The sequence below is a fragment of the Molossus molossus genome, unplaced genomic scaffold (genome assembly GCF_014108415.1).
Source record: "Molossus molossus isolate mMolMol1 unplaced genomic scaffold, mMolMol1.p scaffold_m16_p_7, whole genome shotgun sequence".
Taxonomy (NCBI): Eukaryota; Metazoa; Chordata; class Mammalia; order Chiroptera; family Molossidae; genus Molossus; species Molossus molossus.
The window spans coordinates 100,224,846-100,243,555 of NW_023425401.1; positions in this window are offsets into that span (position 1 = coordinate 100,224,846).

Below are 18,710 nucleotides of genomic sequence, written 5' to 3' on the forward strand. Positions count from 1 at the left end.
AAAAAATATATATTTTTTTTTGGTACATGCTCCTACTGGGAACCAAACCCAGGACTCTCTGGTCCATAGGCAGATGCTCCAACCACTGAGCCAAACCAGCCAGGGCCCTGGTTTCAACTTTTGATCAACGGCAGAGACCAGCCTGGTCCAATCGGAACTGCTCTATAACAACCAATCAGAATGGGTAATGCTGACTAATCAGGACTGTGCAACTCGGACCAGTTAGAACCATACAAATTTGGAAAACTTATTTACATAAAACAGACTTGCCTGGGAACCTGGGTGAGAACTTTCTGCTTAAAAGGGGGCCTCCCCTTTGTCTCGCTTTAATACACTTCTGGTTTCCCCACTTTCCAAACTGTTTCCCCCGAATAAAGTCTCCTTTTTTTTTGCACATCTTTGGGAATTGTGGTTTTCACGAGTATTGAAATAGCATTTTGTTTTTACTCTTACAAGTTAATGATCTAAGATTTTAAACCAACTCTTACATAATATTTTGGATCAGTTCTCACCTGTGGTTTGGAAACATTCAAAGCTTTAAAATAGGAATCCATTCCAGAGAGAATGACAAAACATCAGCCTTTGCAAATGTTTGTCTAATCTTGGAACCTTGAACCTGTTTACAGGTCTACAGGGTGGGAGGGAAAGGAGAGCCCAACAATAATCCTACCCTGCGCTTGCTGTGAGGGTGACCATCTGCCAAGGTCTGGGGAGGACCCAGCTCCCTCCGTTTGACTGCCTTGGTTTGCATGATAAAGGAAGGTCACGCAAAGTCAATACGAATTGAGAGCAACTCCCCAGGTGGCAAAAAAAGATTTGCAAGCAAAGGGCACAAATGGCTCTTGTACAGAATTCTCTCTTCAGAGATTGCACCTCTCCGGAAGGATACTACTTACAAAACGAAAAGTAAAATTTAAAAACTATATTTTGGGGGTTACTTGGGTTTTTCCTGTTTTTTTTTGTTTGTTTGTTTGTTTGTTTTTGATGGTTTGTGTGTTTCCTCTTTTATTGGATGGAAGAGAGGAGTGAAAGGAATATATAGAATGTTATTTTTGCTTTTTGGGATCTCATGTGCCAAAAGTTTATCATATTCTTCAGTTCATAGTTCATTATTACCATAGATTTATGAGTTGGCTTTCTTCTATTTAATTATAAAAATATTTTCTCCTTTAGGCTAAAACTCAACTATATCCCTCCTCCTTTCCATTGTAATGTGTTCAATAAATGTTCTTAAAAAGAAGTGTTTTGTGAATGAATCATGATCAAAGCTTTCCACTTTTTCACGTTATTTTCCTCTAATCATCTGAGAATTTTAATAAATTAAAGATCTTGTGCTACTTGGATAAGGTAAACTATCCCTCAGAAATGTGGTCCAAATAACAGTCAGCATTACTGGGACACCTGGAAGGAAGTCGAGGTCAGAGGGCTCAGCTTCAGCTAAGAAACAGCTGGCTTTTTGTAGAGCTGCCAACACAAAAGCCAATCAGACAAGAGCAAACAGAAGTATATCATTCATTCATTCATCCAACAACTATTTATCGAGTGCTTGCTTTGTCTAGCTGAGACAGGGCCCAGGGGCCTAGAGGCCTAGCAACCAATCACAAATCATGGGTGCAGCTTATGCTCAGCCACTTATTAGCTGCATAAATTTGTGCAGATCATCTAAATTCTCCATATCTCAAGTCTCTTCGTTTGTAAAAGGGAGAAAAATAGACTGCACCCTACAACCTTTGCAAGACTGTTTTAAGGATAAAATTAATGAATATTGCCCTGGCGGTTCTGCTCAGCGGCTAGAGGATTGGCCTGCGGTCTAGAGAGACCCGGGTTCGCTTCCCGCTAAGGGCATGTACCTCGGTGGTTGTCCCTGGCCCGGGTTGGGTTGTGTGGGTGGCAGCCACTCAATGTGTTTCTTTCACGTCGATGTTTCTCTCTCTGTCTCTCTCTTCCTCTTTCTCCTTCCTGCTCTATCTGAATAAAAAATGGAAAAATGTCCTCGAGTGAGGATAAAAAAAAAAATTAATGGATATTGAAGGATATGTTAAAGAAAAACCGCAATCCTGATGTTACTGTCATAACTAGCTACTTATGAATATTAATAGGAAGAAAGCAAAGGGAAAGCCAGATATTATAAGCAGGGTCATCTGGGAAGCTTCATCAAGAAGCTTCAACTTTACACTCTCCAGGGAACCACCAGTCCATTCCCTGTAAATCACTGGGGGAAGGGACCAGACAAAGGGGAAGATGGATGCATGTGCAGTGAGGTCAGGGTGACATAGGGAAGGTGCTTGCCTGGCAGTCTAGCCTAGGGAACAAGGAGGGTGGACCCCATGAAATACTGAAGGATTTATTGGTTAAGCTCCCAGTTATAATCCCCAAAACAAAGAATTCTCTCTCTCTTATTCTCTCGTGCTCCTGTTTCTCACTTGCTCCATGACCTGCACTCACCATGGTCATGTGGACCCTACAAGTGATGGGCTGCAGCTGGGAACACAAGCTAAGCTAGCCAGATGCTGGACTGGACTGTGCTTCAACATGGAGCAGAAACTCTGGGCAGTGGATTTAATTCTAGCTCAGCTAAAAACCGAATGGAACTTTTCCACGGCAGAACAGAGGGAGACGGGACCTTGAAAGGGAACTCCTTTAATGTTACATCACCAGCCCTGGCCGATTTGGCTCAGTGGTTAGAGTGTCAGCCTGTGGACCAGGGAATCCCGGGATTATACCAAGGGCATGTACCTCAGTTGCGGTTCATCCCCCGTGCCGTTTGGGGTCGTGCGGGTGGCAGCCAATTGATGTGTCTCTCTCACATCAATGTTTCTCTCTCTCTCTCTTTCTCTCCCTCCTACTCTGTCTGAAGATAAATGTAAAAATATCCTCCGGTGAGGATTAAAAAAGAAAAATGTTACATCATCAATAAAGCTTTCCACAATACCTCATCCTCCCGTGGGGACCTCAGGAAATTCTTGTTCCTACAGCACATCAAGAGCCTCACTTCCATTAATACTGTTGTGGCAGAAATTCGGTTGGCGGGAAGCGACAGACTGCACGCACACAGAGGATAAAAAAAAAAATGACTGTTTAATGCCCACTGGTGCTGGCTCAGAGGAGTCACCTCCAAAGGCTGAGCCCCGAGCCCAGGTTCCAGCTGCCTTTTATACATGACAAGCCTTGGGGTATATGGGGGCTGTCTAGTTCCGAACCCAGGTTCCAGCTGCCTTTTATACATGACAAGCCTTGGGGTATTCGGGGGCTGTCTGGTTCCACTGTAGTTTCAGCAGTTGGCAATGTCAAGGAATTACAAAAGCCAGGGGCGGGGTCTCTGCACTGCCTAAGGGGCTGCACCTGGCCTGCCTTCTCACTACCATTGTAAATAACCTGGTTATGACTAAGAGGAAAGGAGCAAAGGGAAGACCTAATAGTACAGGCATGCCATTTGTGCAGCTTTGCCAGGGAGCTGCAGTTTAGGCACATGCCCAGTAAAGTCTGGGTGGCATAGGGAAGGTGCTTGCCTATCAGTCACACCTGCGAACAAGTCATTGTCCAGAGTAGGCATGGCCACCGCAAGCACAGGAAGATTCGAGATACTTAAGCTCCTAAACAACAAAGTTTTCTCTCTTCTCTTGTTTGCTGGTGCTTGACTCCTAGCCTGTGGGGCTCTCACACTCCTGCATTTGCCACGTGGCTCGTGAGCACCAGTGAGGTGACACTTCCTAGGGCCCTCTCCCAGAGAAAGAAGATGCAACCCCAAGAAAAATAGGTCTCAGTCCCAAAATAATCCTCTTTTGTGTGTGTGCTAATAGCTCCTTTGCCCCACCCTTCTTTCTATAAAAACCTTCCATTTAGTGCACCCCCTCAGAGAACACTTTTAGTTGCTGAATGAGATGCCAGCCAAATTCATGAATTACTTATTCAAGCCAATTAGATATTCAAATATACTTAGTCGAATTTTGTTTTTTCAGGTAGCAGAGTGTGCCACCCCAAAATATTTTGAGCTGATTCTTTTGAGAAGAAGCAGACTCCGAGAGAAGCTCTTAAAATAGAGAAGCTACCCTTTGTAAGACAAATTAACATTTATAAAGCAAATCTCCATTTGTAAGCAGTCTCCTCTCTACACCAGGAAGACAAGGTTGATTCTAAATCACAGGAGACTCCTGTCCATAGAGAAGGAAATCTACATAACAAACCTGACCCTTCTCTACTGTACTTTCCCGGTAACCTCCCCTGACCTCCACCTACTCCAAACATCTTTCTTTTATCTTTAACTGAATAGATATTCAAGGTGGTGGTTTGGGGCCACCTTGGAGAACCCAGTTTCCCTGGATATCAACTATGTGTAAATGAGATGTACATGTTAATAAACTTTTCTTTTTTCTCTTTTAAGCTGTCTTTTATTATGGAAGTGGCATCTCAGAAAAGAACAATGAAAGGTAGAGGGGGAATTATTTTTTCTCCTCTACGCAAATATCACTACTGCTGTTTCATTGATGTTGCCAAAAGACATAAAGACTTTGAACAGGGGTCAGTTAAGTCAACTGAGAAGGAGAAAGAGCATGAAACACTTAGCCATTTCTATGCTAGCCAGCTGTGAGCATCTTAGGAAAACGGATAATAAAACACTTACAAAGAACTCAAGACCCTGAAGGATGGTCACGATCTCGTCCTTGACCATCGGTAGAAAAGTTGTGGTTGAACATAAAATGGAACTGGAAGGCAATGAATGGCAGACGATCCAAAATCTTCTCCCAGTCCCAGCTTCGAGAGATTCCTTTCCCAGGTCTGAGAGAGGAAACAGAATACCTAATGAGTAATATCATCTGTTCCCCCAGATCCAGAGTCATGAACTCTTGTTACTCTGGTGAGTGTAAACAGACATCCACAGGAGAAGGAGCGAATTGTGGAGTGAGGGTAGGAGATAGACGAAGGCCCCTGCAGACAAAAACAACAAAAATGTGTGAGCCAAAACCAATTAAAGTTGCTCTAAAGGAAGGAGAAAAAAACTAATTAGAGTTTTAAGCATTAACTCCCTGTTCTAAAAGACATTCCCAACAAAATGAAAATAGAAAACAGTATTGCACTGATTTCCAAATGGTTAGCAGATGAAACATTTTCTTACATATTTTTTTTAAAGTATAAATGAAAATGAAAAGGCTCCTTGAAACCTTGAAAACACTAAGCTGAGTGAAATAAGCCAGACAGTAAAGGAAACATATTATATGATTCTACTAATGTGAAATATAGTTAGAATAGGCACATGTATAGAGATAGAAAGTAGATAGCCCTGGCTGGTTTGGCGCAGCGGTTAGAGCATCAGCCTGTGGACCAAAGAGTCCCAGGTTCACTTCTGGCCAAGGGCACATACCTTGGTTGCAGTTCGTCCCTGGCTCTGGTTGGGGTCGTGCAGGTGCTAACTAATCGATGTGTCTCTCACATTGATGTTTCTCTCTCTCTCACTCTCTCTCTCTCTTCCTCTCACTTTGTCTGAAGATAAAAATATCCTCAGGTGAGGATTAAAAAAAAAGAAGAAGAAAGAAAGTAGATTAGAAGTTATCCAGGGCTCAGGGGACAGGGAATGGGGAGTTATTGCTTAATGGGTACAGAGTTTCTGTTTGGGGTGATAAAAAGTTTTAGAAATAGATAGTGGTGATGGTTGTACAACATTATAGATGTAATTAATGCCAATAAAATTATACACTTAAAATGGGTAAAGGCAAATTTTGTTTTATATACATATATATGATAAATATATCTAAACTATGTAATATATAATAAAATATATATAATTTAAAAATAGAGAAGAGGCTCATTGTACTGATTGATCTAAAAGGTAGTAGATAAAATAATAGATCATAAGAGTGTTTGGAATCCCCAAATTACAGCTAAGGGTGATAACCTTTTCTTTTTTTATCTTTAGATAGAGTGGAAGGGAGAGAGGGATGAAGAGAGAGAGAGAGAAACAGCGATGAGAGAGAGACACATCGAGTGGTTGCCACCCACACGACCCCAACCAAGGCCGGGGACAAACTGCAACCTAGGTACGTGCCCTTAGCGGGAACCGAACCCGGACTCTCCAGTCCACAGGCTGATGCTCTACCCACTGAACCAAACCGGCCAGGGCATAAGGGTGATATCCTTAAAAGGTACTGGTATCAAGCTGACACAGCCTGAAGAACTGCCTTTCTCTAGTTCAGAGACATTTGTGTCCGAAGGGCCGGCAGGAAACTATGAAAAGCCTTGAGGAGAGGAGCCGTATCCTAGGCTCTGTCATCTTCCTGGTAACCATATGGAATTGGGCATCCAGTTGACCCCTAAATGCCCTTTGAATGTGTTATCTAGAATCGAACCTCTCATGCATTCATTAAAAAATATGCATTAAGTTTCTTCTGTACCAGGCCCTGGGCTAGGTAATGGGACGCCAAAGCAAACGAGACTTTCTGCCTGCCCTCCGGGCTCACAGTGCACGGGACTGAGCTGGCTATCAGACAGGCCGACTGTAGTGCAGAGGGTCTGAGAGTCTAGGAAAGCAGGCTTAGCTGGGTGGAGGAGAATGGGGTATTGGGTTCCTAGAGAGGCCTTGATGAGAAAGAAAGCAGGAGGAAGAGGTAATGAAGGGGAAGAGCTCAATGTAGAGGGTGTGAACTGAAGAGGATATATATATTGTATTGTATCATATCATATCATATCATATCATATCATATCATATCATATCATATCTATCTCTATATATCTAAAGAGCAAATGAAAAGGTGTTAAAGAACTTCCACGAGAAGAGTCAGCTAAGCAAACGTGCGCTCTGAGAAACTTCTCTGTTTTCTCTAAAATGCTAGTAAGATATACCAAAATGTACCCGTGAGATGTCACTCAACTTTTGCTTTTTTTTTTTATCCTCACCGGAGGACATTTTTGCATTTATCTTCAGATGGAATTGGAGGGAGAGAGAGGGGAAGAGAGAAAGAGAAACATTGATGTGAGAGAGATACATCACCTGGTTGCCACCCACACGACCCCAAGCAGGGCCGGGGACAAACTGCAACCAAGGTGCGTGCTTTTAGCATGAACTGAACCAGGACTTTCTGGCCCGCGGGTCGACGCTCTAACTGCTGAGCCAAACCAGCCAGGGCTCAACTTTTACTTTTAAAAAGAATTCTCTAATCGTTTGAATGTGTTTACAATAAGCATATGAAATTTTTACGTTTAGAACTATCAGTAAAGCGTTTTTTCCAAAAGAAATAAGAAGACGAGAAAGAAGAGGAGGAGGCAGAGGAAGAAGAAAAAAATGGGAAAGACCACTCTGGTTATAGTGTGAAAACAGTCAGGAAGCCTTTTGAAACCTGCATTAGAACATGTTTTTCTCCTGGTCAAAACCCTGCACTGGCTTCGCAATAGAACTGTCTTGAAATCCAAGGCCTTGGACAGCCTACATGTCCGGGGAGCTTGACTCTGCCTGTCTTTCAGACCTCCTCCCCACCACTCTCCCTTTGCCTCATCGATCTTTGCCTGGTTCACGTCTCCACTGCACGCAGGTCTCTGATCAAATGTCACAGGGAGCTTTTTCGAACCACCAGTCCCCGTTCCTCTATCCTTCTCAACCTGGTTCTTTTTACTTCCTAGCTCTTGTCACACACTACCTGATACTACATGAACTATTGGGTCATTGTCTTTCTCTCCTCAGAAAGGACTTTATTTTGTTCACAGCTCTGTCTCTTGGTGCCCAGAATAGTGCCTGGCACAGAAAATGTGCTCAGTAAATACTTGTTGAGTGAATAAAGGAGGTGATAGGCCATGGATGACACGGGTTTTTACCTTTGGTGTCTAGACGTGGATATGTTGACCTTCTCGGCTTAAGAGGAAGATTAGGTCAGAAAGAGCAGGAACTCAGTGAATTCTGATGTAAGCGCATTGAGTTGGAAGGATTTGAGGAGTTTGGGAGAAATAAAACCCCTGCCAATGAAGGGCTTACTATCCTCCTGGGCTGGCTGTTTATAACCCATAATTGACGATTGATCAATTATTGTGCTGCTCCATAATTGATGATTGGGAAAGTCACTGTGTGCCCTCTAGCTGAACCTGTTTAGTCAAAATAACCTCAGTAAATTGGAATCCTCCCTGAACCAAGAAATTGTTGGGAGCCGGCTATGTGTCTGACAGAGTCCACGGAGCCTGGAGGTCTTGAGTCAGAGACTCGACTTCTCCATAATCTCAAGGAATCAGGCTTGCATTGTGTTTGTGCAGCTCAGGCTAGGTGTGACCCAGTGTACCTTGAAATACCTGGGTGTGCCTGGGTGTGCCTGGGTGTACCTGTTATCCGTAAGGCAAACTAATTCTATACAGCACTGTGCCCTGGGCATTACATCAAGAAGATCCTATTTGCCGTAAGGTATCGAAGGCATGTGATAAAGCCTATCGGGGCTGATTCCGAAGACTGTGACAGGGGTGTTCGGAATCAGATGCCAGCCGGCTAATAAACCGCTCTTATTTGGACTTCATTTCTCCAGTGGTCTTTCTTTGACTCTGTCTCGCCACAACATTTGGAGGCCCCAGGGCTGGTCTCCGAGAACTCGGGATCAGTCGCCGGCTGGCTTTGCTCTCTACTTGGCTCTGGTGGTCTCTCGGTTCTCGTGCGCCACAACACTGTTACAGGAAAGACTCAGACTGAACCCCGAAGGAAGCAAAGAGGTTCCTTTATTCACGCATGCGGACCCAGAGGAGGCGGTCTCCAAACTCTGGGCCCGAGCTGCAGGGCGCGCCTAGCTCGATAGCGGGCTGGGCGGACACTCTAGATGCAGAGCCGGAGCAGCTTACAGAGCAGGAAGCGAATAGGTCTGGTTATCTCCAGGAGGCAAAAGGGCCTCATTATCTTCTGGGAAGCAAAAGGGTCTGGTTATCTCCTGGGTGCTTGCTTTTTCTAAAATAGCGGCTATGTCCTCTATCAACACTACTTTTTTTTTTTTTTTTTTTGGTACGTGCCCCTAGCAGGAACCGAACCCGGGACACTCTGGTCCGCAGGCCGATGCTCCAACTGCTGAACCAAACTGGCCAGGGCTATCAACACTACTATTAAAAAATAAAATTCATCTAGCCAGTGGCTCGCTGGTTGAGCGTTGACCCATGCACCAAGAGGTTGCCAGTTCCATATCCGGTCAGGGCACATGTCCAGGTTGTGGGCCAAATCGCCAGGGAAGGGCATGCAGGAGGCAGCCAATCAATGTTCTCTCTCATCGATGTTTCTATCTCTTTCTCCCTCTCCCTTCCTCTCTCTCTAAAATCAATAAAGAAAAAAAATTTTATTTTTTTAAAGAATAAAATTCAACTGAGTAGCCCTCACTGGTTTGGCTCAGTGATTGGAGCGTTGGCCTGCGGACCAGAGTCCCGGGTTCAGTTCCCACTAGGGGCACATACCAAAAAAAAATTCAACTGAGTAAATTTTAAAGGTCTTATTGGCTTTATTCAGTGACTCATGGATCAGGCAGCATCCAATACAGCAGATAGAAAGAAGCCGTGAAGAACTGTATAAGGTGAGAGGTTTTTTATTGACAAAAGTGAACAGGAACATGGAAATTATATTGGGCATTGCTGATTGGTTAAACCAGGTATTTTTTCCCTTATATGGAGCAAAGGAAAGTCTTAAAACTGGGTCAGGTAACTTGTGCTGAGCTGGCAAATGATAATAGTGTTATTGGTCTTGGGATTCTTGGGTTCCCCAGCAAAGAATCAAAAGGAACCAGAGAAATTTCCAGGCAGATTTTATTAAGTTTATGCTTAGGCACAAGGGAGGCAGCAAAGAAAGGGAGGTCCTCTAAACTGGTTCAGGTGCTGGCTCTGCTTGGCTGCTTCTGTAAGCCAGAGACAAAGTGGGTGGGCTCTTTGTAAAAGGCAGGCTTGTGGAACTTTCTATGTCAGGGTTGGGTGACTTCCTTTTTTCAGCTACATTCCCATCTGCACTGTCAGGACAAGGTGGTAGATTGCTCATTATTGCCGCCCTAGAAAGGTCGTGCAGTGGTCACATCTTCAGCAACCTTGGCAGTTAAGAGAAAGATAAAATCAGCTACCTCTACATTCTGAGTAGGTACTGGAGGAGTGGTGACATTTTTGCCCAGTTCCTTCTGAACACCTCGTCTTAACTTGGCTTCCTGGCTGAGGCAGGATAGTAAGAAGCTAGAAAAATTCCTTGGCAAGTGGGATAGAGAAACTGAGAGTCTTGAACAGTTTGCAGCCATCTAGTAGATCTCTATTTTCCTGAACCAGGGACACTTAAGAGTAAAAGGTTTGTACTTCTCCTCCCCAACCAGAGGGTAAATAGCTGAAATCACCCCACCAGGAAAATAGCTAGCAGAAATCCAATTAGTGCCATTTGCCATCCACACCCAAGGACAGATGTAGGGAATAAATCTCATTTTAGCACAACAGTGTAAAACTGATAAATATTCTTTTGAGATCCTCCCTTAAGACTTCCCTTAAACTCCCAGCCTTTAAAAACCTCTCCAAAGAGTCCAGCTGGTGTGGCTCTGACCCAGTGGTTGAGCACTGACCCATGCACCAAGAGGTCGCCGGTTAAATTCCCGGTCAGGATACATACCCAGGTAGTGGGCCCGATCCCCAGTGGGGGGCATGCAGGAGGCAGCCAGTCGATGTTCTCTTTCATCGATGTTTCTCTCTCCCTCTCACTTCCTCTCTCTCTAAAATCAATAAAGGGGAAAAAATTTAAAAAAAAAAAAAACAACTCTCAAAACAAAGGTTCCAGCTTGAGCTCCCCCTCTGCGTCCCCCACAAGTGTGCATGTCCTAAACTCTAAGAGACCCCATGAAGCTTACAACCAAGAACAGTGGACAGTAGCAGCTCATCCTGGGCAACCCCCTAAACCTGTCCCCAAGGCCCCCTTTTCTCTGACTTCTTAGTGAACCAAAGCAGCCCTGCCTAGGTTCATTTCCCCACCTAGTCCCTGTCTTGTCATCGTAGGCTCTCCCTTGTCTCACTGTCCCCAGCTTTAATAAACATCCCCTAATATTCACCTGGACTCACATTGTGAAACTTTTCCTGCACAAAGTCAAGATTCCACACACTATCGACCGGCTCTGGGCAGACCTGCTAACGGCCAGGTCCCCTTTCTGGTAACATGACCACCTGGTATTTTCTATTCCCGGGCCCAAGTCCCTTTGCTGTCTGAATAGGTTGACCCAGACCTTTCTTTTCTGGGAGAGGTAAGCATAGAAACTAAGAACGAGGTGCATAGAAACTAAGAACGAGGTGGAACGAGGCGGTGCAGGGTCTCCAGGAGTGACAGTTTATTGGAATTAGCCTGCCAGACTACCTCTAAGGAGAGAGTAGCTTGTACAGAAAGGATTTTTAAATTTAGGGGGTGGGAGGTTGTCGTTCAGCCGAGGAGATGTTGTTGTCTTTGATTGGTTGGGCCTGTGGTCTCCGAGTTCTTGATTGGTCGAGGCTGGGGTCTCCTGAAACTTGTTTTTCTTATCGAGCGACCATTTGCAGTTTTGGGTGGGTTAGGGTGGTTCCGTCCTTCCGTTCCGCCTGACTGGAGTGATGGGTTTTGGTTTCCTGGAATGAGAGGCTTAGGGCAAGGTAAAAGATTTAAGAGGCTTGGGGCAGTAATATGGAAGTTAGAGCTAACAGAAACTTAGTTTGGGATTGGTGATATGGGGCTTAGCATGAGGACTGCATCTTGGGCCCAATCTGGTTACTTTAATAGCACCATTATAGCCCTGGCCGGTTTGGCTCAGCAGTTAGAGCGTCTGCCCATGGACCAGAGAGTCCCGGGTTTGGTTCCCGCTAAGGGCATGTACCTCAGCTGCAGTTTGTCCCCAGCCCGGTTGGGGTCATGTGGGTGGCAACCACTCGATGTATCTGTCTCACATCGCTGTTTCTCTCTCTCTCTTCCTCCTTCTCTCCCTCCCGCTCTATCTGAAGATAAATGCAGGAATGTCCTCAGGTGAGGATTTAAAAAAACAAAAACAGGACCATTATAGAAGAAAGAGGGAACCAACTGATTACTGAGTAAGTCGGATCAGATTTACACACAGGTGAGCTACCATAGAAGTGACTACAAAGACTGGCCAAATTTCACACAATTTTATACCGTTAAGTAGCAAAACAATAAAGAAAATGTCTCTTATCTCCGTAAAAGATAAATAGACGTGCCTGTGATTGTCTCCTCTGTACCTCCTAGAGATTTCTGAATTGATTTCCGAGGTGGGTGTTTACAGTTCCAAAGATCACACAGTCCTGGTTCTGCATTACAAAATCCCAAAAAGGGCCCCTTATGGAGCTTAATCCTCCTTCCCAAAGACGGGAGAATGTGGTGGCAGCTGCTTCTCTTTTTTTTAATCATACGAATTTCCCCTACGAGAAATTCAGCATATCACTCCTGTAAAGAATAAAGTGCCCTGGATGGTGTGGCTCAGTTGGTTGGAGCATCACCCTGTTCGCAGAAAGGTGGTGGGGGTTTGAGTCCATCTGGGCAAGTACAGGAGGCAACCGGTCGATGTTTCTCTCTCTGTCTCCCTCCCTTCCTCTCTCTCTAAAATGAATTTAAAAAAAAAATCCAGGTGAGGATTAAAAAAAAGAATAAAAATGGAATTGTTGCATAACATGTTGACTAGGTGGGACTGGGACTCTGGAGATGAAGTCGGGACTGCTCTTCATTGGACACTATGTTAATGTTTAAAACACACTGACAGAATGAGCCCCCCACCATCACCACCACTCCCAGATTACTATTTTTTTTTTTTTTCCATTTTTTGTTCAGATAGAGTGGGAGGGAGAGAGAGGCAGAGAGAGAGAGAGAGAGAGAGAGAGAGAGAGAGAGAGAGAGAACATCAATGTGAAAGGGACACATCGAGTGGCTGCCACCCGCACGACCAACCAGGACCGGGGACAAACTGCAACGGAGGTACGTGCCCTTAGCGGGAACCGAACCCGGGTCTCTCTGGACTGCAGGCCGATGCTCTAACCACTGAGCCAAACTGGCCAGGGCCCAAATTACTATTTTTTAAAATTAATTAATTTATTTTTGTTAAAGATGTTTCTCCTATTTCCCCCCACTGATTCCCCCCTCCCTCTTTCTCCCCACCTTGTCCCCAGCTTTGTTGTCCATGTCCATTGTTCATACACACATGCATATAAGTTCTGTGATTTATCTCTCCCCCACTCCCTCTTCTGGGGATTGTCAGTCTGTACCCCACTTCCACGTCTCTGGGACTACTCCATTCCTCAGACTGTTATGTTCATTATATTCCACAAATAAGTGAGATCATATGATGCTTGTCTTTCTCTGTTTGGCTTGTTTCCAAATTACTATTTTTAACATGACTTAGAAGTCACCAACACCGAAAATTCTTTTATTGTACTCTCTCCTATTTGAGTTTTCACAATTGCAGTTCTAATTGTTTCACTGGTTTGTTTTCTTAAGTATGAAAATTATTTGCTTTGCTTTCTTGTTTTGTTTTCATTTGAATAGATGGAATCATTTAGCCCGGGGGGTGGGGGGACCGGGAAACCTCTCTCCTCCTGAATGGATGAAATGAATTGCTGGAGGCTTCCCTGCACTGAGGAAAAGGAAATCTATTTTGCATGATGAAAATTGGGCTCTTCCTGAGAGCTATTAAGAAAGAAAAAAAGTAAAAGGAACTTTTATCCTGAAAAAAAAGAAAGGCTGGACAACACCCTACAAGATATAGAGGCAAAACAAGAACTAGAGGAAGTGGAGGAGAAAGAAAACGGAAGTAGTGGGCACGGCGAAGGGAAATGACACAACGAGGACACATTTGTTCCTCCCAGCTTCACCCAGGGCCGGCGCAGAGTCCTCTGTGGGAAAGAAACTTCCTGTCTTCAACACCTTGACCCAGCAGCTAGTGAAGGGGTTCAGAACAGGCCTCTGGGATGTGCCACTTTGGCACGTGGATTATTTTGAGCTGAAGGCAGTCAAGACCCTGTGGGCTCACTAGAAACTTTGACCTCTTCCTTATAGAATTTAAATGTGGAAACTCGCCCAAAATAAGACTTATTCCCTCTTGCTCCTCCACCTCCTTCTTTTCTTTTTCTTCTTATTTTTTTCTTAATGGAAAAAACTTTACTAGTTGTTCTGATTATAAAATTCAAACAAAACAGACAATTTCTTAAAAGTAAAAGTTGACTGAAATCTTATGAGAGAGAACTTTTTGTAACCAACCTGTCTATAGGGCAGAGTCAACTTCGAATTACTGAACATATGCCTGAGGACCCTTTGTTGAGTTTGTTGGACATTAAAATGGAGTGCAAGTAGCCCTGGGCTGATTGGCTCAGCGGTTAGAGTGTCGGCCCGCACACCAGAGAGACCCAGGTTTGGTTCCCGCTAAGGGCATGTACGTTGGTTGTGGTTTTTCCCCAGCCCTGATTGGGTCGTGTGGGTGGTAGCCACTTGATGTGTCCCTTTCATGTCGATTGGCCTACGATCCAGAGAGACCTGGATTTGGTTCCCGCTAAGGGAGCGTACCTCAGTTGCAGTTTGTCCCTGGTCCTCGTTGGTCATGCGGGTGGCAGCCACTCGATGTGTCCCTTTCACATCGATGTTTTTTTCTCTCTCTCTTTCTCTCTCTCCCTCCCACTCTATCTGAACAAAAAAATGTCCTCAGGTGAGGATAAAAAAAAAAAAAATGTACAAGTAGCCTGGCCGGTATGGCTCAGTGGTCGAGTGTCGACCCATGCACCAAGAGGCTGCCAGTTCGATTCCCAGTCAGGGCACATGCCCAGGTTGTGGGCCCAATCCCCAGTAGGGGGCATGCAGGAGGTGGTCAATCTATGTTCTTTCTCATCAATGTTTCTCTCTCTCTCCCCTCTTCCTTTCTCTCTCTCTAAAATCAATCAATAAATATTTTTTAAAAAGAAACATCAATGAGCCCAGCTGGTGTGGCTCAGTTGTTGAGCATCGACCCATGCAACAAGAGGTCACCAGTTCAATTCCCGGTCAGGGCACATGCCCAGGTTGTGGGCCAGATCCCCAGTGTGGGTGTGCAGAAGGCGGTCAATTGATGTTCTCTCTTATCAATTAATGTTTCTATCTCTCTCTCTCCCTCTCACTTCCTCTTTCTCTAAAACCAATAAAGAAAAAAATTTAAATAAAAAAAAAAGAAACATCGGACTTCCGGTCAAGATGGTGGCGTAGGTAAACGCGGTATCGCGTCCTCCCACAACCACATCAAAGTTGCAACTAAACTACAGAACAACATTCAAAACCGCCTGAAATCAAGCTGAATGGAAGTCGTACAACTACGGAACTAAGGAAAAAAAAAAAAAAAGCAGCTACATCCAGACCAGTAGGAGGGGCGGCGGCGCGAGGGGGGCGGCGGCGCAGCGCGGTGGAGCGCGCAGCGGCGAGACGGGCTGGTCCCACACCCAAGCGTGGTGGATAAAAATCAGGAGGATCCCGCGGCTGGGAAGGTCCTTCCTGAGGACTGAGGGGTCCCCGTCCCACACCAGGTGTCCCTTTCAGGGTTCCAGTGCCAGGAAGAGAAGTCCCCATCACTTCTGGCTGGAAAAACCAGCGGAAACTGAGGCTCAGGGAAGCTGAAGCGGCTGGAGCCCCAGGCAGCTCCCTAAAGGGCCCGCGCACGGACTTATCGGACTCTCTCCCTCTAAGCTTGGAGGGGAGGCAGCTCGAGGGGCACCAGAGACATACAGGGAAGAACTGAGCTGTTTGGCACTGGAGCTAGAGCTGGAGAGGGGGCTTCCTCAGGGACAAACGTGCTGTCAGAGGCCTTTGTTCCTTTGGTGAGCCCTTCCCGGGGGCGGCAGACAGAAGCCATATCTGGGACTCCAGCAACCTGGCTCACACTGGTAGCCCCGCCCTGCTGACTCCCTGAGGCCCCGCCCCGCCCCACACAACTTTCAAGCTGTTGCCACTTGCTTAACCATAGGATTGGCCGGTCTTGGATCCTGCTTCAGGTTTTTCCTAAATTCTTTCAAACGAGCAGCACCGGGTCTCAGCGAGCCCCATACCTCTCATTAAGTAATACACAGAAACAAACACAGGGAGGCAGCCAAAATGAGGATACAAAGAAACAGGTCCCAAATGAAAGAACAGAACAAAACCCCAATAAAAGAACTAAGCGAAAGGGAGATAAGCAACCTAACAGATACTGAGTTCAAAATACTGCTTATAAGGATGCTCAATGAACTTAGTGAGAACCTCAGTGAACTTAGGGAGGGCATCAAGAGCATAAAAAAGTACCAGTTAGAAATCATGGATACACAGTTAGAATTAAAGGAGGCATTAACTGAAATAAAGAATAATTTACACAGCTTCAATAATAGAGTATGTAGATCCAAGGAGCAAACCATCGATTTGGAATATAAGGAAGCAAAAAATCCCCAATCAGAAGAGCAAAAAGAAAAAAGAATCCAAAAAAATGAGGATACAGTAAGGAGCCTCTGGGATAACTTCAAGCGTGCCAACATTCGCATCTTAGGGGTGCCCGAAGGAGAAGAGAGAGAACAAGAAATCGAAAACCTGTTTGAAACAATAATGGCAGAAAACTTCCCTAACTTGGTGAAGGAAACAGACATACAAGTCCAGGAAGCACAGAGAGTCCCAAACAAGATGAACCCCAAGAGGCCCACACCAAGACACATCATCATCAAAATGCAAAAGGTTCAAGACAAAGAGAGAATATTAAAAGCAGCAAGAGAAAGGCAGCTAGTTACCTACAAGGGAGTACCCATTAGGCTGTCAGCTGATTTCTCAAAAGAAACTTTGCAGGCCAGAAAGGAGTGGCAAGAAATATTCAGAGTGATGAAAACCAAGAACCTACAACCAAAATTACTCTATCCTGCAAAGCTGTCATTTAGAATCGATGGACATACAAAAACTTTCCCAGACAAGAAAAAGTTAAAGGAGTTCATCACTACCAAACCGTTATTATATGAAATGATGAAGGGTCTTTTTGAAGAAAAAGATAAACTGTATGAACAAACAAAATGGCAATGAATACATATCTATCAACAATGGAATCTACAAACAAAATGAACAGGAAGAACAGAAACATTCTCATAGATACAGAGAACATTTTATTGGTTGCCAGTTGGGAAGGGGGTTGGGGGAATGGGTGAAAAAGGTGAAGGGATTAAGAAGCACAAACTCATTGCTAGACTGACAAACCTCAAAGGGAAAGGGGTTGGGGAGGTGGGAAGAAATAAACCAAAGAACTTATATGCATAACCAATGGACACAGACAATAGTGTGGGAAAAGGTGGGAGGGGGGCAGGAGTAGGGAGGAGGGGGTCAATGGGGGAAAAATGTGGAACATCTGTAATACATTTTACATCCAACAATAAAGATTTGGAAAAAAAAAAAAAAGAAACATCAATGACAGAGAACATTGATCGGTTGCCTCCTGCACAGCCCGCTCCTGGGACCAGGCCCACAAGCCAGGCATGTTCCCGCTAAGGGCATGTACCTCAGTTGCAGTTTGTCCCCCACTCCCGGTTGGGGTCATGTGGGTGGCAACCAGTTGTTGTCTCTCTCACATCAATGTTTCTCTCTCTCTATTCGCCCCTCTCTCCCTCCCACTCTATTTGAAGATAAATGCAAAAATGTCTGAAGGTAAGGATAAAAAAAGAAACATCGACGAGAGAGAACATCAATTGGCCACCTCCTGAATGCCTCTAAATGGGGATCGGGCCCACAACCTGGGCATGTACTCCGACCAGAATTGAACAAGCAACCTCTTGGTGCGTGGGTCAATGCCCAATTACTGAGCCACACCAGCCTGGCGAGACTTGCTGCTTCTTTTTTATTTATTTATTTATTTATTTATTTATTTATTTATTTACAGATGTTTCTCCTTTTTTTCCCATTGACACCCTTCTCCCCATCCCCCCGACCCCATCCCCGGCTTTGTTGTCCATGTCCATTGGATTTGCATACATGCATATAAGTTCTGTGGTTTATCTCCTCCCTCCCCCCACCACCCCCGATTCTAAGGGTTGTCAGTCTGTAACCTACTTCCACATCTCTGGGTCTACCCTGTTCCTCAGACTGTTATGATCATTATATTCCACAAATAAGTGAGATCATGTGGCATTTGTCTTTTTCTGCTTGGCTTGTTTCACTTAGGATAATACTTTCCAGGTCCCTACATGTCATCTCAAAGGATAAGAGATCTTTCTTTCTTACAGCTGCATAGTACTCCATTGTGTATATGTTGGGCTTTTCTATCCATTCGCCTACTGATGGACACTTGGGCTGTTTCCAGATCTTAGCTATTGTAAATAGTGCTGTTATGAACATGGGGGTACATATATTCTTCCTGATTGCTGTTTCCGGCTTCTTAGGGTATATAACTACAAGTGGGATCACTGGGTCAAATGGCAGTTCAATTTATAATTTTTTGAGGTAACACCATAGTGTTTTCCATAGTGGCTGCACTAGTCTGCATTCCCACCAGCAGTGGACTAGAGTCCCCTTTTCTCCACACCCTCGCCAACACTTGTTTGATGATTTATTGATGGCGGCCATTCTGACAGGTGTGAGGTGATACCTCATTGTTGTTTTAATTTGCATCTCTCTGATGATTAGTGTTGTTGAGCATTTCTTCAGATGTCTCATAGCCATTTGTATGTCCTGTTTGGAGAGGTGTCTATTCAGCTCCTCTGCCATTTTTTAAATTGGGTTCTTTGTCTTCCTTTTGTTGAGTTGTATGAGCACTCTATATATTTTAGAAATT